Raw genomic sequence first — 25720 nt, forward strand, 5'->3', positions numbered from 1 at the left:
CTAGGTTCTTCTAACTTCTAATTCTACAAACACTCTACGATATTATGCTGCTCATTTAATATTTCCATATACAGATGTTTTACCTGAATACTGCAAATATGGAAGTACTTGAACTGGAGACCAAGAGAGGTGTGGACTGTGGATAGTTGAAGCAGCTACTGGGTGAAATGTTAAGTGTACAGTCTCTAGGATCAAAGCTTCTGCACTTTTCTGGAGAACTTTGAAAATTTACTAATTTCTTTATAAGTCAGATATTTTATCTGTTAGATAGGAATATGGCAGTGCCTAGTTAAGTAGTCAATTTTGAGGACTAACTGTGATAATTCATGCAGAACTTCAGAACTATGCTGGCATAGATATTCAATAAATTCTAGTTAATGATAATTGAATATTGGTTTGATGAGAATGGTAATAATGGATACCATATTTGTAAAATTAATATGTTTATATCAAGAAATATTTTACTATTAACTCAATAATTTATTTTTATAGAGACATTATTAGTAGTCTATTCATATTTCCTCAATTGACTAATAATATATTTTGCAAAACAGGTCAGAATTACCAATACCATCCATATTATTTCCCAGAAATAATCTTCCTAAGACACTGGAGATTTAGTTTCAAGCCCTTGTTTTATAAGGACCATCATCGATTAAGTAAAAATAAACTGTATTGTTTCATCATATTCAACAAAATTAATCAAATCTTACCTACACTGTCTCTCCTTACATATAAAGTGATAGGCACATTTCATCTTTGGACAGAAAAATATACAATAATAGATTAGCAAAACAAAGACTATATCAACATATTTTTTGTTTCATACATATTTTAATAGGCTGTTTTTTAGAATAGTTTTAGGTTTACTGAAAGTAGAGTTCATATATAACCATTCTATTCCTACAGCTTCCCCTGTTATTAACATTTTGCATTAGTGTGGTATATTTGATACAATGGATGAACTGATATTGATACAATATTAACTAAAGTCTATAGTTTACATTGGGTTTTACTCTGTGTTGTAAAGGTCTCCGGATTTTGACAAATGCATAATGTCATGTAGCCACTATTACAGAATTGTACAGAATAGTTTCAATGACCTATATATTCCTGGTAATCCACCTATTCCTCACCTCCTCTCTCCCACTGCACCTCTGAAAACTACTGATCTTTTAAATGACTCTACAGTTTTCTTTTTTTCAGAATGTCATATAGTTGGAATCATACAGTGAGTTGCCTTTTTCAGACTGGCTTCTTTTACTTAGCAATATGTATTTAAGGTTCTTCCACATGTTTTTTGACTTGATAGTTCATACCTTGTTATCAGTGATGTATGGATGTATCATAGTTTTATTATAATCCAATAATTGAAGGACATCTTGGTTTCTTTCAATATTTGGCAATTATGAATAAAGCTGCTATAAACACTGATCCATAGGTTTTGTGTACACATACATTTTCAACTAATTTGGTTAAATACCTAGAAGTACAATCATTATTCAATATGGTAAGTCTGTGTTTAATTTTTTTTTTTTAAGAAACAAAATGACTTCCGAAGTGCCTACATCATTTTGCTTTCCTAGAAGCAATTAATGAGAGTTTCTGTTGCTGTATATCCTTATTAGCATTTGGTGTGGTCAGTGTTTGGGATTTTGACATTCTTAGGAGTATGTAGTGGTTTTCTCATTATTCACTATTATTTTTTAATTTGTGATTTTGTGAAGAAATATGCTATTGAGCATCTTCTCATATATTTATATCTGTGTGCCTTCCTTGGTGAGATGTCTATTCAGATCTGTCAACTTTTTTATTGGGTTATTTGTTTTCTTATAGTTGAGCTTTAAGAATTCTTTGTATATTTTAGATACAAGTACATTGTCAAATTGTGTTTTGAAATTATTTTATTTAACTCTGCAGCTTTTCTTTTCTTTTCTTCATATTTTTTAAAGTAAAGGATTATATAAAAGAGATTGTACAATGAATTTGATTATCCATGTTAAACCTCAGACATAAATGTAAGCCCAGAGTAAATGGGAAGTACATAGTCTTCCACACCAACCTTTGCTTTCATATTTTCTAGAAATGTCTCTGAGAAGCTTGAGATCATGTTGTCCCTATGTGCCTTTTCCTGATAGTCTTAAAAATAGTTTATCATAACATTGATTGGTGTCTTTGTGGCATGTTGACTAAAAAGAATAATTTTGTTCTATATTGGGCAAAATTTATGAAATAAAACAAAAATCAGACAAATAAACTTGAAACAAAATACCATAAGAAGGAAGAACACAAGGCAGTAGAACTGAGCAGCTGATATATTGATATGCTCCAGTTTAAAGAACAAATCTTTTGGTCATAATCACCTTTGGAGAGAGACATAATGACATTTTTTCTTTTGTTTTTTTTTAGAAGCCTTGGCTCAAAGAATAACATAAGCTACACATCTTTACCTCCTTGTTTTGATAACTGGTCAGTAAAGACCCTGAAAGCAATATCCTACCTCTGTGTCCTTTATGGGACACAGAAAGAGAAATATTAACTATAGTACCTTAGAGGTCGTGACCTGTGTTTACCCATTCCTAACTCATTCCCCTTCCTTTTTTAATATTCACCCACTTCTTTGCTTTTTACTTGGTGTTCTCTTGATTACCTCCATGTTTAAATATACTCTGCAGAGCTCTGAAATTTAGAAAAGCAGACGACTATGAGAATCTAACGAGATGGCAAGTATAGAAATGTCATAGCTGATTCCACTATGGCACCTCTTCTTTGTGTTAATTAAGGATATTTTTCAAATAAAAAAAAATGCACTGAGCTTGGCTGATGTGGCTTAGTTGATCGAGCATTGTCCCATGCACCAAGAGGTTGCTGGTTTAATTCCAAGTCAGGGCACAAGCCTGGGTTTCGGGCCTAACCCCTGGCAGTGGGTGTGCAGGAGGCAGCTGATCGATAGTTCTCTATCACATCGATGTTTCTCTCTTTCTGTTTCTCTCTTTCTCCCTCTCCCTTCCTCTCTCTCTCTCTCAAATCAATAAAAACATAAAAAATAGCATTGAGTGAATAAAACCTTTTGCCAGTTCTTATGAGCTAAATTGTCTCCTCACCCCAAAGTTTGTAGTTGAATTCTTAGTCCCCAGTAACTGAGAATGTGACTGCATTTGAAGACAGAGACTTTGAAGAATTAAATATGGTCAAACTATATCAGATATGTGGACCCTAATCCAATAGGATATGTGTTCTTATTAGAAGAAAAGATTAGGATAGGAATAACACACACATGGAAGGGTAACCCTGTGAGGACACAGTGAGAAGGTGGCCATCTGCAAGGTGGGGATAGAGGCCTCAGAAGAAAACAGTCCTGCCAGTACTTTGGACTTGAACATCTGGTAACCAGAAATGTGAGAAAATAAACTTATGTTGTTGTCCTGGCTGGTGTGGCTCAGTTGGTTGCATCTTTGTCTGTACATGCACACCAAAGGCTAGTGGGATTGATTCCTGGTCAGAGCACATACCCAGGCGGAGGGTTCAATCCCTGGTTGGGGTGTGTGCGGAAGGCAGCCAATCTGTTTCTCAAGTTGATGCCTTTTTCTTTCTCTCTTTTTCTCCCCCCACCTCTCTCCCATGCTCTCTCTAAAATCCATTTTTAAAAATTCTGTAAAAAATAAATAAATATCTGCCCTGAACAGTTTTCTCAGTGGTTAGAGCGTAGGTTGAGGTCCAGGGAGACCTGGGTTTGGTTCCCCCTAAGGGCACATACTTCAGTTGCAATTTGTCCCCGGCCCTGATTGGGTGGTGCGGGTGGCAACCACTTAATGTATTTCTTTCATGTCGATGTTTCTCTCTCTGTCTCTCCCTCCCACTCTATCTGAACAAAAATAAATAAATAAATAAATAAATAAATAAATAAATAAATTTCTGTTATTGAAGGCACCCTGTTCATGGTATTTTGTCATGTGAACCCTAGCAAACTAGTACACCAATGTTCCTCGTAGATCTACTTGTCAGCAACAAGAAGGTTTAAAATGACATAAGGCTATAGACTATTAACAAACAAACAAAAACCTACTCTTTCTTGTACTTAAAACAGTATTAAAAAGGTTATGAAGGATGCTTAATTTCTCCCAACTTCCTCTATATGAGCAGTAGGTGATAGTTAACAATGTTGTTAATGAGATGTAAAAATAAGGAGCAGCAGTGGAAAGGGTCTCCTGAAGCATTTGATGGAGCTGCTCCTTTCTCTCCACACCTGCTTAGTTAAGCTTTTTAAGCACAAGTCTATTTGTTACATAACTGGATAATGACTTAATTTGAACGAGTTAACAATTTCACACCTTCTAAGCAGAAGGTGAATACCAAGTAAAAGCACTAATCTAATATCATCACATAGGTCACTTTTATTACCTGCAATGGAACAATGAGATAAACTTGCACCTTCAAATTCAAACACTCGATTACTTGCACTAATGGAGGGGATAAGAACCATAGATAATCTGAGACAGTGTCATTTAGGCTCAGCTTTGGAACAGGTTTTGTATTCTTGTTCCTTCATGTTTGATAGTCTAGGAATCCACATCCATCCAAATAATGAAGTTACAGTATTTAAAACAAGTACCAGAATCTCTGAAACCGACCACCGTATACACCTGTGCTTGAGATTTCTTTATAGTGTCCTCTTGCTGAGGAAGCAAGATATAAATCCTGTAGATTATAGGCTAAGAGAATAAATCCTGTAAATATTTAAAAATGCCATTTATCAGGCCAGGCCGGGGCCTCAGGGGAGGGTGTTTCCCACTAGATTCCCATTGCCTAATCTCTGCTACTGCCAGTCTGAATTGATTTCCCAGCATCGCAGTTACTGATCTAGGTTAAATTGGGAAAGGTCATTATTTGCTGAGACCCTAATGTCTTTATCATCAGTTTCATAGTGCAGGTTAGATTACAGATTAGTTATTAATGCTGGAAGATGATGGAGTGGCTGTTGCTAAAGAGATAGGATACCTGATTAGTACATTACTGTGGTAATCGCTATAGGGCAACTGTACAGCTGTGATATAACAAATGCAACATTCAATTTTAGAGCAGAACTTAAATCCCAACCCCAATACCCTCTCCACAGAGTATCCATTGCAATCAATATAAAACACACATCCCATTTTGTCAATCCCTGCTTAAAATCTATAAATGGCTTCTTATGCACTTAGAAAAGCCACAATTTTTCTACGGCCAATTTCTACTTGATATGACCACTAACTATGCAAGTAAATAAACATTTATTAAAATTTAATTAACATTTACTGATAGCCTAGGTACCAGATTCCAATGAATAATAGTATGAATGAGACAGAGCCCCTAACCACCTAACACTTTCTGTCCAGAATGGGGCAGATAAAAAAGAAAGAAATAATGCCCATGCAAGAGAAAAGATTTTAAATGCACTGATAGTCTTAAAAAGGAAAAATTACATCTATATGAAAGAAATAGCCTTAATAATGATTCAAACAATGATGTAGGTATTAGATATATAGAGATGGAGAGGAAAATTTAGGTTGAGGGCATAATTTGAACAAAAATGATAAAAACAAATCAGTGAATAATGAGTTGTGCAATTTGGCCAGAGCATAAAAATAAAACATTACCATTAAAGAAGCAATATGCTATAAAATGATGTCATCTAATTCACATAATAACCAATAAATTGCATATTATCATCTCCAATTTACAGGTGAGTAAACTGAATATGAAATGTAAGGATTTAAGTGACCTATTATTCCAAATAGTACAAGAAACAGATTCTAAGAGAGAATTTCCATGTGAGAGATTAATGAGTGGAAACACCTGTCTTTATTGAAGAGGTTGGAGCACTAGAGGCTGGTGGTAGGTCTGATCCCGAGGAAAGGGAGGAAGGCAGGAGGGAAAGCTGAGTGGAAGAATCTTAAAATGAAGTGCAATTCCAAAAAAATTGGGCAAGGTGATCTGTTATTCTTGAAACTATAATCACCATCAGAGGAGTCATATATCTTCCCAGAATGGGCTTACTTTAATATCCCTCCCATGTTTAGTCATTGGCTGGGAGCAGTCAATGGGAAACACCTACTATAGTAATAACTTCAGAGCCCAGAATCTGGGGTTATAGGCCAGTGATGCCTGCTGGCATCTGAAAGTATTCTGATGACCACCACAGTAATAAACTCAACAAGGTTCTGACAGGTATTCTAACCAGGTCTGTGCAATAAATTCAGCAAATTTTTTTTCTTTTTTGATTTTAGAGAGAGAGGAAGAGAAAGGGAGAGAGAGATAGAAACATCAATGAGAGAGAATACTGATTGTCCACCTCCTGGATGCCCCCACTGGGGATTTGGCCCACAACTTGGGCATGTACCCTGACTGGGAATCGAACTGGTAACCTCTTGGTGCTTGGGTCGATGCTCAACCACTGAGTCACACTGGACAGGCCCAAAATATTTTTTCAGAGACAAAAAACAAAACAAAACAAAAAATACCGCACATTATGAGTACATTTTACTCTCACAGACTAACTCCTTCGATAATAAATTTCGCCTATCCATATTTTCTCACCATCAACTTAGTCGTGATAAAATATTGATGTCCTCATCAATATTTCTCATCTTCTTAGATTACATTCATTTACTAGGACTCTATATTTTTTATTCCTAAATATTTTCAAACAGTAATAGGATTTTAGGTTTCAGAGCTATGTGGAGGTCCATTAGTACAAGCCTCTCTCGATACAGATGCACTATTTCAGGCCATGAGAGATTTAATGCCTTGCTCAGAGTCATTAAAAACTAGTGATAGCTGGGACTGAGTGTTGAAGTCCTGACTCCTGTTATCACCACTTATATTACATTTTTCTCTCATTTCTCCTTTTATCTGACTTTCCATCATTATATCCTTATAAATTCATTTGTCATATCCTGTTTACTCTTATATTCAAAGTAGTAGTAAAAAGTTACAGCATAACTTCCTTAATACTCTTGTTTTCCAAGAGATTTCACAAGCACTAGTTCATCTGACTTTCATTTAGATGTTTGTTTCCATAGTAGGACAATAGCTATGAGAAATTAAACTGGGTGAAAGTTTGAAATGTTAGCTATTAGCTTCATTTATTCTTTTTTTTTTGGGGGGGGGCAATCCAACTACTTAGTGAAACACATACCATCTCCTGAAGTTGGTCTCAACTACACTCACAGAGAAAATACTGTGAAGATGGAGATTAACAACAGCACTTTTTGACCTGTTTATTTCTATGATGTTTAAGACAACAGTCTTAGAATCTAAGTGTGGATCAATCACACGAAATTGCTGCTGTTCAACCACTCTGGGCCTATAGCATTGGCGATTTCATATATTTCAATGTAATATGTTCATCTTTTGAACATTTGAAAAATGTTTATTACAATAAAATATTTTAGTCTTTAAATACACAGAACATCAAAATTACATGAATCTATAGAGGATTCCTCATGCAAAGTCACTCCAGTCATGAATTCTCCCAAAGTATCTCAGGGAGGTTACCTCATCTGCTCTGTGAAGACATCTAACAATGAAAAAGTATTCTATTTTCAGAAAGCTATAATTTTCCGAGAACTCTGTCTCCTATTGAATTATAGGACAATATATCAATATTTTCTTGAAAAAAAAAAACAACTTGAACTTCTCAATAACTATGATCATTTTTTCTTAGGTGTTGTTTAACCATCTGGTCATTATCCTATAGGTTTGCCCCAGTTTATCAATGTCTCCCTCAAAATATAGGTCTAATGACTGAACATAATATTTCAGATGTGATTTTACCTGAGGAAGTGTGAATTTTATCTGACTATGACCTTCTTTTGAATTTGTTGGCCAATTTAGACAACAAGTTATCATCAGATTACAAACATGTATCCTAAATGTTCAATGAGTCAGGCACTAAGGCGATTCCATGAAAACAAACTATAAGTTTGCTGTTAGAAACAATGATAAAGCCCTGGCCGGTTTGGCTCAGCGGTTAGAGCGTCGACCTGCGGTCCAGAGGGACCCGGGTTCGGTTCCCGCTAAGGGCACGTACTTCGGTTGCAGTTTGTCCCCGGCCCTGGTTGGTCGTGCGGGTGGCAGCCACTCGATGTGTCCCTTCACGTCAATGTTTCTCTCTCTCTCTCCCTTCCTCTCTCTCCCTCCCACTCTATCTGTACAAAAAATGGAAAAGTATCCTCGGGTGAGGATAAAAATAAATAAAAAAAAAAAAAAAAAAAGAAACAATGATAAAAAGGGTTGATTTTTTTCCCCCCAATTTCTATTTAAATATATTAGTGTTGACACATTATGTCACATTTAAACAGTGGGACAGCAGGCTGAGTATATCAGTCTTTGTCTGTATTGGGAGGAAATATGTCACCAAAATTTTCCCTCCAAAGTGTTACATTAGAGACCACATCATGAATACCATCATCAAAATTGGAATTAATTGGCACTTTTCTCAGTTGAAATATTAGGAACTGAAAAAGACCTAGAAATCGCCCAACGTTCATAGAAAACATGTTTTAGAAAATTTACTAATATTTTTTTGAAATACTTAAATGAATTTCCAGTGTTTCATTAGGCATGTGAAAAACAAAAGCTAATAGCAAAAACCTAGTAAATGAAAATTTGGGACAATTTTTAAACAAATAAATATAAGACAATGTTCATTTTATCAGTCTCTAATATTTTGCATTAAAATTGTATTTAATATGTATATCTATTTATTCAAAAATCCATGAAACTTAAGATAAATTTAAAAAAACTCATTTGCCTCAAAATATATGTAGTTGTATTACAATAATATCGTGTTTCTACTTCCATTAGGATCCCAGCCATGAAAATGTTCTTGGCCAATATGCTCCTTTTATTTATTTTTTTATCCTCACCCGAGGACATTTTTCCATTTTTTGTTCAGGTAGAGTGGGAGGGAGAGAGAGCAAGAGAGAGAGAGAGAGAGAAACATCGATGTGAAAGGGACACATCGAGTGGCTGCCACCAGCACGACCAACCAGGGCCGGGGACAAACTGCAACCGAGGTACGTGCCCTTAGCGGTAACCGAATCTGGGTCTCTCTGGACCGCAGGCCGACGCTCTAACCGCTGAGCCAAACCGGCCAGGGCCAATATGCTCCTTTTAAAACAGGTAAGTATGTAATGTCTCTCTTTTATTTATTTATTTTTGGCACCAGAGTTTAGGACTTTTAATTTGTCCCAAAATTGCTGAAGAAAAATCATGAAAAAACATTCTGCTTGCCTTTATACCCCAACACACACACACAATAACTATTTGTAGGAAAAAAAAATGGTTTTGTACATGGGAATAAACAATATAAATTCAAAACTTACAGATAAGGGTTAGCTCTATCACTTATCTCTTTAAAAAGTTTATACAAATATCCAGTTAAAACCACCAGTGTCTCTCCTTTGAAATGTTATATAAACAGATCTCCAAGTAGACCACAGGACTGTATACTGTCTTGGAATGTCCTTAGAAGGCTCTGTCATTGATCAGGTAACAGTAAAAACATCAGAGTCCTTTCTTTGAACGGAAGAGGGAAAGACAGGGATAGATGAAACTATTCAAACTTCATCTTCTTTCCTTGTGGCTTGTGGTCTCCTCCTCCTTCTCTGCCTCCTCGGAAGCCTCCTGGACCTTGAAACCTCCCTGGCCTCTGCCACCAAATCCACCTCGGCCTCCTTTGCCACCACCTCAGCCTCCAAAGCCACCTCTTCTTCCACCGCGACCCCCAAAGCCACCTTTACCCTTAGGCTTGGCCCAGTCCAAAGTAACTTTGTTTCCATCAATTTCACCATCTTCCATAGCCTCCTTGGCAGCTTTGGCATCTTCTTCACTGTTGAGGTCTACAAAACCAAGCCCTTTGGAAGAGCCCGTCTCCCGCTCAGTGACTATCCTTGCCCAGACAGAGCCATCAAATTACCCCTTCAATATCCCCTCAGATAGACCTTTGACAAGTTACTCAGGTCCTGAGTAACTTTATAAGGCAGATTTTTAGCCAAAAGTGTTCTTGCATTTGACAAACAGACCTTTGACAAACAGAATTTTGGTGGCTGGCTTCTTGCATTAGGTGATCCCCTGGGTCCTTGCAATTCCAGCCTGATTGCTCTGCCCTCAATTTCTCTTTTATTACATGAATTAAAACTTCTTTAGCATCTTCAAATGAAGCAAATTCTATAAATTCATACCATTTAGATTTGCCAGTTTGGTTCTGGGGTACTTTGACAAAAGTTGCCTTCTCAAATACTTCCTGAAGAGTTTCTTCTGTTGCACTGTAGGAAAGATTGCTTAAAACCAGAATTTTTGATTCACTACTCCAAGTGCTATTCTTTCCACCTCTGTAGTCTTGACTTTGACCTTTCTCTCCAGTATAGTACAGGGAAATGGATTGCCCATCTATTTCTGTTTCCTGCTTTTCTTCCAAGGTTTTCTCTGCATCAGCTTCTGTCTTAAATTCAATAAAAGCAATCCCTTTACTCTTTCCATCCTTGCTGACTAATCTGATCTCCATAGCATCTTAATACACTTCTTTTAATTGGTCCTGAGTAACTTTATAAGGCAGATTTTTAGCCAAAAGTGTTCTTGCATTTCGATCTTTATTACTGCCCTTTCCCTTTGGTTTTTCTAATTTAATTTAATTGCCAAAGACTTTTAAACCAGTGAGTTCTAAGGCTTGTTCCAGGTCTTCAGAAGATTCAAAATCCATATAGCCAAACTTCCTAGACACACCAATTCTGACATCCACAGCAGCAAGATCATTTTTAGCAAAAACAGTACTGATACTCGTTTTTAATTCAGGAGCAGATTTGCTGAAGTTCAGGTTTCCAACAAAGAGATCGAAAGCTCTGTTTGGTTCTGTGGCTTCTACTTTTTGTTTCTTGGCTTCAGGAGCAGCTTTCTGTTTGGCCATTTCCTTCTTTTGTTTTCCAGGTGCTTCTTTGACAGGCTCTTCCTCCTCCTCCTCCTCTTCATCATCTTCCTTCTCCTCCTCTTCATCCTCCTCCTCCTCTTCATCATCTTCCTCCTCCTCCTCTTCATCTTCCTCCTCCTCCTCTTCATCATCTTCCTTCTCCTCCTCTTCATCCTCATCCTCCTCTTCATCATCTTCCTCCTCCTCCTCATCATCATCCTCTTCATCTTCTTCCTCAGCTGTGCTCTTGGCCTTCACGGGAACAGCGTTTGCAGGAGCTTTCTTGCCTTTGGCTGGTGCAATATCCATAGGTTCTTCTTCAGAGTCGTCATCCTCATCCTCATCCTCATCGTGGTCTTCATCCTCATCCTCTTCATTGTCATCACCATCATCTGAGGCAGCAGCTTTCATCACTGTTGGCTCAAATTCATCCTTATCTTCATCCTCATCCTCCTCATCACCCTCTTCACTGTCATCATCATCTTCCTCATCACTGCCTTCCTTTTTATCATTCTTGCCATTCTTTGCTCCCTTGGCTAGGGTGGCTGCTCCCTTCTTACCAGGGGTTGCTACTAATGCCTAGCCTGGTGTGCCTCCCTTCTTGCCAGGTGTGGCTACCGCTTTGGCTGGTGTAAATGCTGCCTTTTTGCCAGGGGTGGGTAGAGCCACTGCCTTTTTGCCAGGGGTAACAACTGCTGTCTTGCCTGGTGTGGCAACTGCAATCTTTTCTGTTGGGGAAACCATCACCTTCTTTGCTGGAGTTGTGGAAGCCTTCCTGCCTTTTTTCTGAGGAATGACAACCTCTTCTCCTCTGCTTTCATCTTCTTCATCATCTGACATTTCCTCGTCTTCACTATCTTCTTCTGCCTCCTTTGGAGGAGAAGCCATTTTCTTGGGGTCACCTTGATTTTTACCCGCGTTTGCGAGCTTCACCACGACGGCGGCTTATGCCGTGCGGAGCGTGTGGCGAGGGCCTGGCGCCCAGGAGCCCGAAGGAACCGAGCGCTGGGGACGCGGCCGCTGGCACTGACGCCCGGAGCGCGTACGCTCCGCTGCCAGCTAGCGCTCGAGACTGAGGCGAACGCTGTGATGTCTCTTAAAAGGAAAATAGTTTCTCTATACAGGTGCAGTTGTGAACAGTAGTTTTGGTATCATGCAGTTAGAAGAATATGCTTCAAAATCAATATCAAGGTCACTATGTAGCTTATAACCAATTTTATTCACTTTTTTGACTAATGACTACAATTTTCTTTCACAGTAGCATAACTGAAATGTAATTGCTTTTAAGGCATATTCACTATATTAGCTCTTTTTGAAATATATGTTGAAAGAAGATACCAGGGCTTTTATATAAAAACAATGTATATTTAGGCAGGGTTGATGGCTATTTTTAAAGTGACAGTTACCATAAAATTACTACTGGTAGTACTATGACATAGCAAGTGCAGTTTTGTTTTGAATTCAAAAGTTTTGAAGTGAACATTTTAGATTATGACAGGGTCAGTGTATTTTTTGGAGTCTGTTTCCTAGGGCATCACATTCAGGAGTAGCTGAGTATCATAATCCATTAAATTTTAAAATTAAAAACCAAAACAAAGCAACATAATAGAGATCTCTGCTTAGGAAACAATATTTCCACCTCATGTAAATACATGCATAATTTACACTTGGAATATCACAACGTCCCATGAGTCTTTTCATCAGTAATTCATAACCTCCACTACAACACCCCTATGCATTATATATTTTTCTCTTCAGATTGTTATTGGGATAAATCTTTGAGGTATATAAAATAATCTTATGTTTTACACTGTTATCGCTACAATATTTGAGTTAGTCATTATTTTTAGGTTTTGTTTTTTTTTTTGTCCTCACCCAAGGACATGCTTCGAGAGAGGAAGTGGGAGGGAGGGATGGAGAGAGGGAGAGAGAGGGGGATAGAGAAACAACTTGGCCACCCTCCACACATGCCCCAAGCAAGGATTGAAACCAAAACCCAGGCGCATGTGTCCTGGCCAGAAACAAACCGGCAACCTTCTGACTCTCAGGAAGATGCTCAACCAACTGAGCCACTCCAGCGAAGTCTTAAATCTCATCCTCTTAAGTTTTAACTAGTAGGTAAGGCTAACTAACTTTGTAAATAGCCAGAATAACTAGATAATACTCCTGTATTATCAAAAGTAATAGAAAATATTGTAACAAAAATAATCATCACTGCATAACTGCACACAATTTTTGTATAAAGTATCTAAGTTATTATAAAACTTTAACTCTCTGTGCGCTCAGCTACCTCATCATGATATTATCCGTTGTCCCTCAGTATTTTCAGGGGATTGCTTTCAGACCCACTGGGTATTCCAAAATACACTGATTCTCAAGTTTCTTAATTGGTCCTCCATATTCTGGAGTTTCACATCCATGGATATGGGGGGCTGACTGTACATGGCTCTTGGTTATTTCTGAAGGGCTGCCTGGAACAAACAGAAGTGATGATGTGGGGTGACGTCATTTAAATACCAAGCTGATGGTCTCTGCACTGGAAATGCAGTTCCGAGAATAGGAAAGCAAGCTACATCGCTTCATTATAGTTTGGTTTCTTACTTAGTGCATTCTAGAAATCTTTTATAATCACTTAAAGAATTGGAAAGTTTGGGTTAATGTGTTTCTTTTTTCTTTTCTAGATTATTTTTACATCGTTCTAATGGTAGATTTGGCTAAGCCTGGAAAATGACTCACATTCAAGTGACCCTTTATTTACGTCAAGCTAGCATACAATTTCCATTTCCATTACTATAAAACAAATAAAATATATCATTATCAAATGACCAAAGACACAAGAGAAGCAATCTATTGCAGAAAGCATTTGTTTTGATGGAAACATTTGTAAATGTTTGATTTATAAATACACAGCTGAATGCCTAATTTCCAAACACACAAGGTTTATTAAGAAGAAAAGAAAAAACTTTTTATAGCATTGATTAAAAGATTCTTCTAAAAACAGGAATAATATTCTATCATCATTACAATTATATAACTCCTTTTCATTTATATGTGTCATGGAATTAAACCCTATATTGTAATTTCCTGAAAATTAAGATTGACACAGTCTACTATAATATGAAAGTGTTATGTTTATGAGGACAAAGATAACATTAAATAACTATAAGTGATTCCTTAAATGTCTATGATTGCCCTGTTTTTAACAATTGCTAGTATGTTGGTATTAATTATTACAATATTTTCGAGCAGGGAAGGACTTATTTGCTTCTATTTAATATAAAGGTCCTAAAGATTTAATATGTAAATATAGGTGAATTGGTATTAATATTTTATAAAACAATTCCACTTTCAATTGAAAATTATAATAAAATTGTGTGTAGTTCTAAATAGGTGCTACTAAACTTGATTTGAATGTGTTTGGACTAAGGTATTTACGCATGCTGAAGTGCTCACATCCTTCCTCTCTTACTTAGTATGCTTCATATGAATCTATAATGACATACATTTTCTGATACTTTTCTACTTTAATTTTAATCTTTCATTAATGAAATTGGCTATGTTTATTTATGGTTTGTCAAATAAACACCAGCAAATAATTTTTTTTAAATTTTATGTTCATGCTATAAGTATGCTGTAAGTGGACACTTGTCTCTTCCATATGAGCTATTTTCTAAGCACTTTGATCTTTAGTGAACAATCATTTAATGCTTTAAATAAATATACTTCAAATTTTACCCAGTTATTGATTATTATGCAATAGGTAGTTGTAAGGAAAACTATATTGTCATTTAATTAAATTATATGTTGCATTTCTTTAGGAGAAATTAAAATTAGGTAATTCAAGCAATAGACATTAGTGTAAATTTTGAGAAAAGGTAAGAAAAAAGTCTCATTATAATAAACTTCAATATTCTTATTATCTTTTTGTTATACTTTCTTCTCTTCTATAAGAAGATAATTTATTTATTATAGTTGGCTACAACATTAAAATTATCTCTGCATTAAACAATGATACCAATAGTTAAAATTCTATAAATAATTATAAATAAATAACTATAGCAGAATAATGTCAACTAATCAATCATTTTGGAAGGGCAAATTCATAAAGTTTCTTTTATGTTTTTGTTTCCAAGATGTCAACTGAAATAACAAACAGACTAGTTATGTATTTATCTAATATTGATGTCAATTAGGTGATACTTGAGATTTTTGCCAGTCTGATATTCTACATTTATTATATCAAAGGATTTGACCTTCTGGGGCATCTTGTCTATGATCTCTGAATTTGGAGTGAAGAATATAATTAGTCATTATAAATTAATTCCTTCAAAGGCAATTTTCCAATTATATATAAGTGCCTTAGGTCTCATTTGGAAATGAAAACTTTATATAAATAATTTAAAAATAATGGGCTATGACTTCAAAAGTAATTTCCTAATACATTCTTTTATTTTTCATTTTTTTAAACATTGAATCTATTTGACGTTTAGCATTGTGTAAATATAAGGTGTACCTAAGCTGCTTTTTAAAAAAAATTTTTTTCTCTTTATTGATTTTAGAGAGAGAGAAAGTGAGACAGAGAGAGAGACAGAAACATCGATGAGAAGAAACATCAATTGGCCACCTCCTGCATGTCCCCCACTGGGGATCGGGCCCACAACCTGGGCATGTGTCCTGACTGGGAATCGAACCAGTGACCTCTTGGTGCATGGGTCGACACCTAACCACTGAGCCACACAGCCTGATGCAAATATATTCTTTATAATTTGTGAGAAAAATTTTTATTACAGCAATACTATAGAAAGGTGGTAATATCATCTGGCTGGTGTGGCTCAGTGGATTGAGCATCATTTCATGGACTGGGGCGTCCTGGTTCAATTCCTGGTCAGGGCACATGCCCAGATTGCAGACTTGATCCCCAGCAGGGGGCATGCAGGAGGCAGCGAATCGATGTAGCTTACTCTCAAAGATATTTCTCTCTCTCTCTCTCTAAAAAATATATATATCTATATATCTATAGATAGATGATAGATAGATAGATAGATAGATGATAGATAGATAGATAGATAGATAGATAGATAGATAGATAGATAGATGATAGGTAGATATATGTATCTATCTCAATAAAAATGTATTTAAAAAGGGGGGGTTATAATTTCAGATGCATCTATTTCAATTCTGCTCATGTCCTCCAAATATATAAGCCAACTAGTATATATACTGTATAATTTTATGAGGACTAGCTTGTAGAGTTCCACTTTAATATGTCAGTTCACACATGGAAGATGCTCTCTTTCTTATTACCAAGTACTCAAAAAAAAAAAAAAAAAATTGGTAGTGTAATCACCAAGTATGGTTGGTAACAGGTTCTAGCTCCTCCACAAAAGACATGTCCCTGAGAGAGAGAGGCATAATCTATGGTGTTCTGAAAATTTTAAGTGTCTAAATCTAGGAATTGAAAAGAGAGAGAAAAGGGATCATTTTAGTTTCAAAAAGATTCATAATAAGAATTATTCCTACTTTCATTCACTGCTGGTGGGAATGTAGACTGGTGAAGCCACTATGGAAAAGAGTCTGGCAGTTCCTCAAAAAATTAAGAATAGAATGTGGTAATATGTCCCAGCAATACCTCTTCTAGGTATCAACCCAAGAAATCTGAAGACATTAATTTTAAGAGATATGTGCCTCCCTATGTTCATTGCAGCATTATTCATGGTGGCCAAGACATCGAAATAGCCAAAATGCTCCTCCGTAGAAGACTGCATAAAGAAGATGTGGTACATATACACTATGGAATACTACTCAGCCATAAGAAAAGTTGAAATGTTGCCCTTTGTGACAACATAGAAGAGCCTTAAGAATATTATGCTAAGTAAAATAAGTCAGGCAGAAAAACCTAAAAACCATATGATCTCACTCATATGTGGAATATAAAACTAAAACTCATAGACACAGACAAACAGTATGGTAGTTATAAAGGGAAGAGGGTGGGGGTAGCAAAGGGTAAAGTGGCTAAATATTTGGTGATGAAAGATGATTTGACTTTGGGTGATGGACACACAAATCAATATACCAATTGTGTATTATAGAAATATATACTCAAAACCTATACATGATCCTATTAACCAACGTCACCCCAGTAAATTTAAGAAAAAAAGTTAAGGATTTAGATATATTATTTATTAGACTTCTAAGAGCCTAGAGAATATGTTAATCAATGAAAAGGATTTCAAGTAAAATAATAAAAATTATCCCTAGTATCTAATACTATACAAATTGAAACAGACACACATAGTTCTCTAGTTTCGTCTTGAAGTTTAATTACTTTTTTTTTGTCCCCATCTCTTTAGCAGGAAAGGTATCTCTTATCTGCCCAAATGAAGGCAGCATGAATTCACCTGGTTATATCATGTCACATTGCTTTATTTACTTTTTTTATATTTTTAGTTTTAGGTAAATGTAGTCACCTTGATGGACATGAACTCAGCAAGGAGTTGGCAACATCGGTGAGAAAACCTTGTGTGCAAGATGAAGAAATACAGCCTGGATATGAGGAGAATTGACTGGATGGATGGGTTTAATGCTAACTGAAGGACAATCTAATTAAGAAACACCACCAAAGTCAAACTGGGGATGGGGTAGCTAAAAGACGTCAGAAAATTTTGTCCTTTAATGTATTTATTAGTAATTATCTTCTTCAATTTATTAACTAGTTAATGGGGGAAAATAATACTATTCTTTATGGTATTTGAGGGAAAATGATGTTAGCAGTGTTGTCAAAATGCCAAGAGTCTGGTTTCACTGAGGTCTCTACAGACTAACATGATCACCCAAATAGATAAAAATTAAGTGCATAGTGCTTCTTATGAGTTATTAACACCAAAATCTCTAATTTCTTTGAAAACTTTTAAACAGCATTATGGCAGTACTAGATTTTTCTATCTGATACTTCCTTTCAAATTTTATTTTTCATCCAGATTTCCATGGCCTTCAGGAGTGAAAGAGGATAAAAAATAAATAAAATGAAAATTTTAAAAGTGTTCGAATCATCACAATACTTATCATGTGTGACTGGATATATCATGTTTATTTATTTATTTTATCTTCTATGAGCAATCAATTATATTTTTCAACCACAATTGCTTGTTAAGATTAGGAAGTCTCTGTAGATGAGCTGCTCTATGATTTTACACAGTACTATTCTAAATTAAATCATGTTCATTTATTTTCAGAGTAATGGAAAGTAAATGTAATATCCACAACATGTTTCATAGAAAGACACTGTTGTTGTTCTTAATTCTCACCCAAGGATATTTTTCCTTTAATTTTTAGATAGTGTGGAAGGGAGAGAGGGGGGGAGAGAGAGAGAGAGAGAGAGAGAGAGAGAGAGAGAGAGAGAGAAACATCTATGTGAGAGAGACAATGGATTGGTTGTCTCCTGTACAGCCATCTATGTGAGAGAGACACATGGATTGGTTGTCTCCTGTACAGCCCCAGTCAGGCTCAGAGATCAAACCTGCAACCCAGGCATGTGCCCTTGACCGGGAATTGAACTCATCACCCTTTGGTCTACAGGTCGACGCTCTAACCACTGAGCAAAACCAGCCAGGGCTAGAAAGACATTTTTTTACACATGCCTAAAGAAACACAATCTGTGATCTAAGCAAGAAATAAATGCATTTATGATTCTTGATGCTTTATTTTCAGACTATAAAGTTAAATCAGTGGTGGGGAGAGATAAGAGGTAACATCAACGCATTTTTTAAATTACAACTTTTTTTTTCTTTCCATATAAATTTGAGAAACAACTCCTACAGAGATATTTAGGTACATAAATAGAAAAGCTTTTGCTTTCTAGAGAATTCTAAGGGCCAATCCTTTCTTTGTTTCTAAGTTTCTTTTTGATCTTGGGAAATCAAGTTAACCTTTCAGGACTTCAGTTACTTTATCTGTAAAATAGATAAAATATATCTTCCTCATAGGACTTTCAGTGGGAAAAATAAATGCACACAAAGCATTTAACACACTGCTCGCCTGAGAACCTTGATAGGTATTTGCTTACTTCCCCAAAGCTGAATCAGTTTATTTAGGAGGCTACTTATTTGAGTAGCCTGAAATTGTAGGCCTTAAATATCTTTTTGAGGAACAAGAAATCATGAATACTACACTAATAGTTGACTTTATTTGTGTCATTTGGAGAAAAAAAATCAAAATCTTTACATCTGATCATGAAATAAGAGCTTTGTATGGCTTCCTAATACCAGTGTACCATTTCTTTTCTATGTTTAAAACTTTCAGAAAGCTTAATATTTTTAATATGTTCAAGGTCCAAAAGATTACATAAAAATGCATGACATAAATATGTAGCATAGGTTTGGGAGGTGTTAGGATGAATACCAGAGAGTGTTCTCTAATTGGGAACAGAATTTCTTATCAGGAGTGACATCAGGTGACATGGTGAATGTTATTTTTAAATCACTGGATATGCTTGTTGTTCCAACTGCACCAGCACCTGGTGAAATATGCAGCTGAGGGGACTTGGAAATTTTAAAATAAGTGAATCAGAGATTATTTTTAATTTCAATTTCAAATGCTATAATCACCTGTATTTAATATTAGCCATATTTAGACAAGATGCCTGTCTCCACTTAAATGTATCCTCTTTACCTCTGTCATTTTGCAAGTCAACATTTTAAGTGCTTTCTTTCAGTATGTAGATTTACCTTCTCCCATGGCTGGGTTGTCATTAAAACTGTCACAAACTAATTATTTATGTATACTTATTATTACACCAGTAAAATCTTCATCCCCACTGACTGCCTTTCTCCCAGGTCACCTTGTGAGTAAAACTTTGCATTTTTCAATTCACTGTTGGTTTCCTTTCTGCCTGTAAATTAAAGTTGCTCTCCTTTCCTTATGGGAAGTCTTATCTGACTAAGTCATACACCTTTCAGTGTTGCTATCCTTTTGTTGTAGTCTTACTATTGTACTTTCATTAAAACATTTCTATTAACATCACATAAAAGGGTGTTTTAACAAAGTATCCTTAGATCATAAAATTAAATTTGAATTTTATATATCTGTGAATTGACCTAGAGCCTGGAAAATTTTGGTCATATATAGAAGGGAAACTCAAAACTGAAGCATATCAATAAAGTGAAAACTGCAAGGCAAATCACACTTGTTTTGAAATGCTAATATTTAGTGCCTTTGGATGACATTTAAGTCATCACACAGTGTTAAAGCATAGACTATATGGAAGGCTTATGTGTTCACGGGCATTGTCAGGGCAGCGAGGATGAAAAACAAAACAGTCTTTATTCTTACAAGGAATCTATAGTTTATTAGAAGAACTGCACATGTATTTAACTACAATAAAGGTAGTAATAATAGTACCAGAAATCCATGAAACAAAGGGGGTGAGGGATAGGAATGGAGACAGTTTTCTTGATACCCAGTTTGTTGTGTTGTTTTTTTAAATCCTACCAACAGACACAGTTTGTTAACTTCCCAAGTTGAAGTTATAACTATAATATGCCAAATGTTTATCAAACTGAATTAAATTTAAATTATGCCAATTGTTTTTCTTATTTTGAAGTGACTCTTTCTGTAATTCATGCCTTTAACAGAACTTAAATGTTTTTATTTTTTTACACATACTTTAAATTACATTTGTTGTTCTTTTTTCAGTCACTATTAAACCAGTAAGATACAGTGATTAGTCAGAAATGCTTGAGTATATTTTATAATTTCTAATTTTAGAATTGATGGATTCTCAGAGTAGTAGTGGGTTTTGAGATTTTCTTAGAAGAATGTTAGTAGCACTCAAAAACAAAAGAAAGATTTCTACATATCATACATGTATATCCAAAATATGTTTTGCTTTAATAAACTATAGTTCTCATAAAAGGAAATGTCAGTTACCCGATATATGAAACAGAAATGCCTCTAAAAATGAAAATAAATATTCAGAAGATGAAGCAAATAAGCAGAGGTGGCCCATTCACTCATCCACATCCTGAGAGGTCTGAACAGAGAGTTTGGATGATTACTGGGTATCCTTTTGTCAAAGGGTTATCCTACACAAAGAAAAAAAGAAGCATTGATTATTCTAACAAGACGTTATGTGTTTGCATTAAAACGTGTTCCATACAAATATTTAAATATATGGCATATGAACTCTCAATTTTGAAATCACTTGATAGTGTTTAATAATAAAGTGGCTATCTGTATTCATTATACAGTGATACCTCGGTTCTCGAACATAATTCGTTCCAGGAGGACGGTCGAGAACCAAATTGTTCGAGAACCGAAGCAATGAAACCCAATAGGAAATAATGAAAACTGGATTAATTCGTTCCAAGCCCCAGAAAATGCCTATTTACTGGCCTAATTTGTATATAATATGTAGAAAAACATAAGTCTCAACAAGAAATAAAAGTGTACAGTATGTCTAAGGGTTAAATTCAGTGTAAAGCGTGACTCTCTCCACAAAGCGTGACACTCTCTCTCTGCACTCACACTGATGACGCAAGCAAGGCGCGCTGGGCCGAATGAACGCCATTCGGCTCAACTCGGCTCATCTCGGAAGTTCGAGTTCCAAATATTTGTTCGGATTCCAAGACAAAAGTTTCTCGAATCTCCTGGTCGAATACCGATTTGGTCGAAATTCGAGGCGTTCGAGAACCGAGGTATCACTGTATCTGTGTGTGTGTGTGTGTGTGTGTGTGTGTGTGTGTGTGTCTAAGTGACTAGTTCTGCCCAGCTCCTTCTCTTTAAAGTCTTTTTTTGCAGGGTCTTAAATATTATTTTCCTATAAGAATTTAAGACAGTGTCAAAATTCCATTTTAAATATTATGATTGTGAAGTTAAATATACTGTTAATCCATTCTTTTTTTTTTTTGAAATTTAATATTATTTATAATCTTCAATAGTTGCATGTTCATAGATCTAAAAATATAAAAATGCACTTTGTATAATATGTAAGAAGGTATAAAATAAGTAAGATTAAATAAAATTGGGACTCTATAACTAGTAAAAGAACAATAAAAAAAAGCTTGACTTTTGCCCTGGCCGGTTTGGCTCAGAGGTTAGAGCCTTGGCCTGCGGTCCTGAGAGACCCGAGTTCGGTTCCCGCTAAGGGCGCGTGCCTCGGTTGCAGTTTGTCCCCGGCCCTGGGGGTGGCAGCCACTCGATGTATCCCTTTCACGTCGAAGTTTCTCTCTCTCTCTCTCTGTTCCTCTATCTCCCTCCCGCTCTACCTGAACAAAAAAAAATGGAAAAATGTCCTCGGGTGAGGATTAAAAAAAAAAAAAAAAAAGCTTGACTTTTGAAAAAAGTCCTAACTAATTTATTACTACCGGCTGAAGAAAAGCTACTTAAATCAGTTTATAAAATGACATACATTCTTCTACTGTGCTTTGATTGCATGACTTGAGAATTTAAGAGTGTACGTATAATAAAATAATGACTTCAATGATCAAATATGCCTATGTCTATTTTGGCACATGAGGAAAATGAGGTTAAGAAAAATTAAGTAATATCATCAATAACAAAAACAAAACAAAATAAATTCAGGCCACAGTTAAGTACCAGAACTGAGAAATAGATTATCAAAGTAGACTATGGCACATTGGGATTTCAGGGCTTTGTTTTGTTTATCTAGTTCAGAAAGTGTTTGTTTATTATTGTTTGTTTGGGGTTTTGGTTTTTGATTAGTTTGAGCTATTTCTGAAAGAAAATTACCCGTAACAAAGATTAAAGGTCAAAAGAATCACAAACGCCATCTAAGATGGGAAGGAAACATCCAGGCGCAATAATTAGAGGTGATCTTGATTTGACTTTAAAATTAAATATTCATGTAGTGTGTTGTTCAGCCTCATATCCTTTTTAAATATATATTGGGAGGGCATTGCAAATATTTTGTCATTGGAAAACAGAGAAGTTTTTAATAATATTTTACTGGAATCAAGTTATTTTTATAAGTAATATATTTCATTTACTATGATATTCAAAACTATATTTTTTTCTTTTTAAACATCATTCAATTTTTAGTTCTAAAAAGATGACATATTGTATTATTAGTGTTTTTTTCTTTATATAATTTAACACATTTTGATGTAAATTTCTACACAGATACTACAGAAATACACAGAAAACTCCTGGAGAAAATCTAACAGAAATAGCATTATATAAAGTTTTGTAGTAATGTTTATTGATGGATTTAGGTGAAAAGTCTGCTTCAAAATTTAGGGAGATAGTTGGACAGATAAGTAAATAGATAAGTAAGTAAATATATATATATACATATATATACACACACACACACACACACACATATATATATTCCTTTCAAATATATATATAAATATATATTATAAATAAGTACACAGGTATTTTAACAGACTTTCAAAAGTATGGTTAAAATGAAGTGTTCAAAGATGTATGTGCATATTATCTGGAATAGCTATAAATTTTATCAGTGATAAATAAGTTATAACTGCAAAATTATTTACCAAATTATTTCATTTTATTTTCAAAAGTTATTTTCTGTCATTTGCTTTAAACTTGTTCTATTTCTGAATTTAAGTGCCTCTATCATTTTCAACTGCCAAAGGAAAGGTCTTAGTCTAAACTTTCATTGTACCTTCAAATTTTTAAGCTCTCAAAATATCATAATGCGATTTTATTTTTTAAATATGTTTTTATTTATTTATTTTTTTAGATTTTAAAATTTTTTTTATTGATTAATTTTTGTTACAGATGTTTCTCCTTTTTTCCCCACTGATTACCCCTTCCCCCTTCCTCCCTGCCCTATCCCCAGCTTTGTTGTCCATGTCCACTGTTCATGCATACATGCATATAAGTTCTGTGGTTTATCTCTCCCCCACCACCCCCTCTTCTGGGGATTTTCCATCTGTACCCCACTTCCACGTCTCTGGGACTACCCCATTACTCAGACTGTTATGTTTATTATATTCCACAAATAAGTGAGATCATATGATACTTGTCTTTCTCTGTTTGGCTTGTTTCACTTAGGATGATATTTTCTCGGTCCCTCCATGTCGTCTCAAAGGATAAGAGATCTTTTTTTCTTACAGCTGTGTAGTACTCCATTGTATATATGTACCACTGCTTTTTTATCCATTTGTTTACTGATGGACACTTGGGCTGTTTCCAGATCTTAGCTATTGTGAATAGTCCTGCTACAAACATGGGGGGTACATATATTCTTTGTGATTGGTGTTTCAGGCTTCTTAGGGTATATTCCTAGAAGTGGGATCACTGGGTCAAATGGAAGTTCAATTTTTAATTTTTTGAGGTAACACCATATTGTTTTCCATAGTGGCTACACCAGTCTGCATTCCCACCAGCAGTGTACTAGAGTCCCTTCTGTTGTTTGATGATTTGATGATGGCGGCCATTCTGACAGGTGTGAGGTGATACCTCATTGTTGCTTTAACTTGCATCTCTCTGATTATTAGTGATGTTGAGCATTTCTTCATATGTCTCTTAGCCATTTGTATGTTTTGTTTGGAGAGGTGTCTATTTAGCTCCTCTGCCCATTTTTCAATTGGGTTCTTTGTCTACCTTTTGTAAAATTGTTTGCGCACTCTATATATATTGGAAATTAAACCCTTATCTGATATATCATTGGCAATTATGCTCTCCCATAGAGTGGGTTTCCATTTTGATGATTGTATATTTTGCTGTGCAGAAGCTTTCTAGTTTGATGTAGTCCCATGTGTTCATTTTCTCCTTTGTTTCTGTTGCCTTAGGGGATGTTTCAGTAAAAATTATGCTGCAAGTGATGTCTGAAATTTTGTTGCCTACAGTTTCTTCTAGGATGTTTATGGATTCATGAGTCACATTTAAGTCTTTTATCCATTTTGAGTTTATTCTTGTGTAGTGTGTAAGTTGATGGTCTAGTTTTGTTTTTCTGCATGTAGCTGTCCAATTTTCCCAGCACCATTTATTAAAGAGTCTGTCTTTACTCCACTGTATGCTCTTGCCACCTTTGTCAAATATTAATTGAGCATATTGCCCTGGGTCCATTTCTGGGTTCTCTGTTCTGTTCCACTGGTCTATATGCCTGTTCTTGTGCCAGTACCAGGCTATTTTGATTACAGTGGCTTTGTAGTATAACCTGAAATCTGGTAATGTGATCCCTCCTACTTTGTTCTTCTTTTTCAAGATTGCTGTGGCTATTCGAGGTCTTTTTGGTTCCATATGAACTTTTGAAGTACTTGTTCTAATTCTGTGAAGTATGCCGTTGGTATTTTGATGGGGATTGCATTGAATCTATAGATTGCTTTGGGTAATATGACATTTTAATGATGTCAATTCTCCCAATCCATGAACAGGGTATGTGCTTCCACTTTTTATATCTTCCTCTATTTCTTTTTTCAATGACCTGTAGTGTTCTGTGAATAGGTCTTTTGTTTCTTTGGTTAAGTTTATTCCTAGGTATCTTAATTTTTTTTGCTGCAATGATAAATGGGACTGTTTTCTTAGTTTCTCTTTCTGTGAGTTCATCATTAGTGTATAAGAATGCCATCGATTTCTTGACATTAATTTTGTATCTTGCTATTTTGCCAAATTGATTTATTAAGTCTAGTAAATTTTTGATGGAGTCCTCGGGGTTTTCTACATATAACATCATGTAATCTGCAAATAATGATAATTTATTTATTTATTTATTTATTTTTTTAGGGAGAGAGAGATAGAAATTGATGTGAGAGAGAAATATCGATCAGCTCCCTCCTTCACGCC

At 35.4% G+C, this 25720-nt stretch overlaps 1 pseudogene; it reads right to left on the reverse strand.

Moving 5' to 3' along the window:
• Positions 1 to 9598: 9598 nt before the first annotated feature.
• LOC118617016 lies at positions 9599 to 14387 on the reverse strand (annotated as a pseudogene).
• Positions 14388 to 25720: the final 11333 nt, after the last annotated feature.

The sequence above is a fragment of the Molossus molossus genome, unplaced genomic scaffold, assembly GCF_014108415.1.
Source record: "Molossus molossus isolate mMolMol1 unplaced genomic scaffold, mMolMol1.p scaffold_m16_p_5, whole genome shotgun sequence".
Lineage (NCBI taxonomy): Eukaryota > Metazoa > Chordata > Mammalia > Chiroptera > Molossidae > Molossus > Molossus molossus.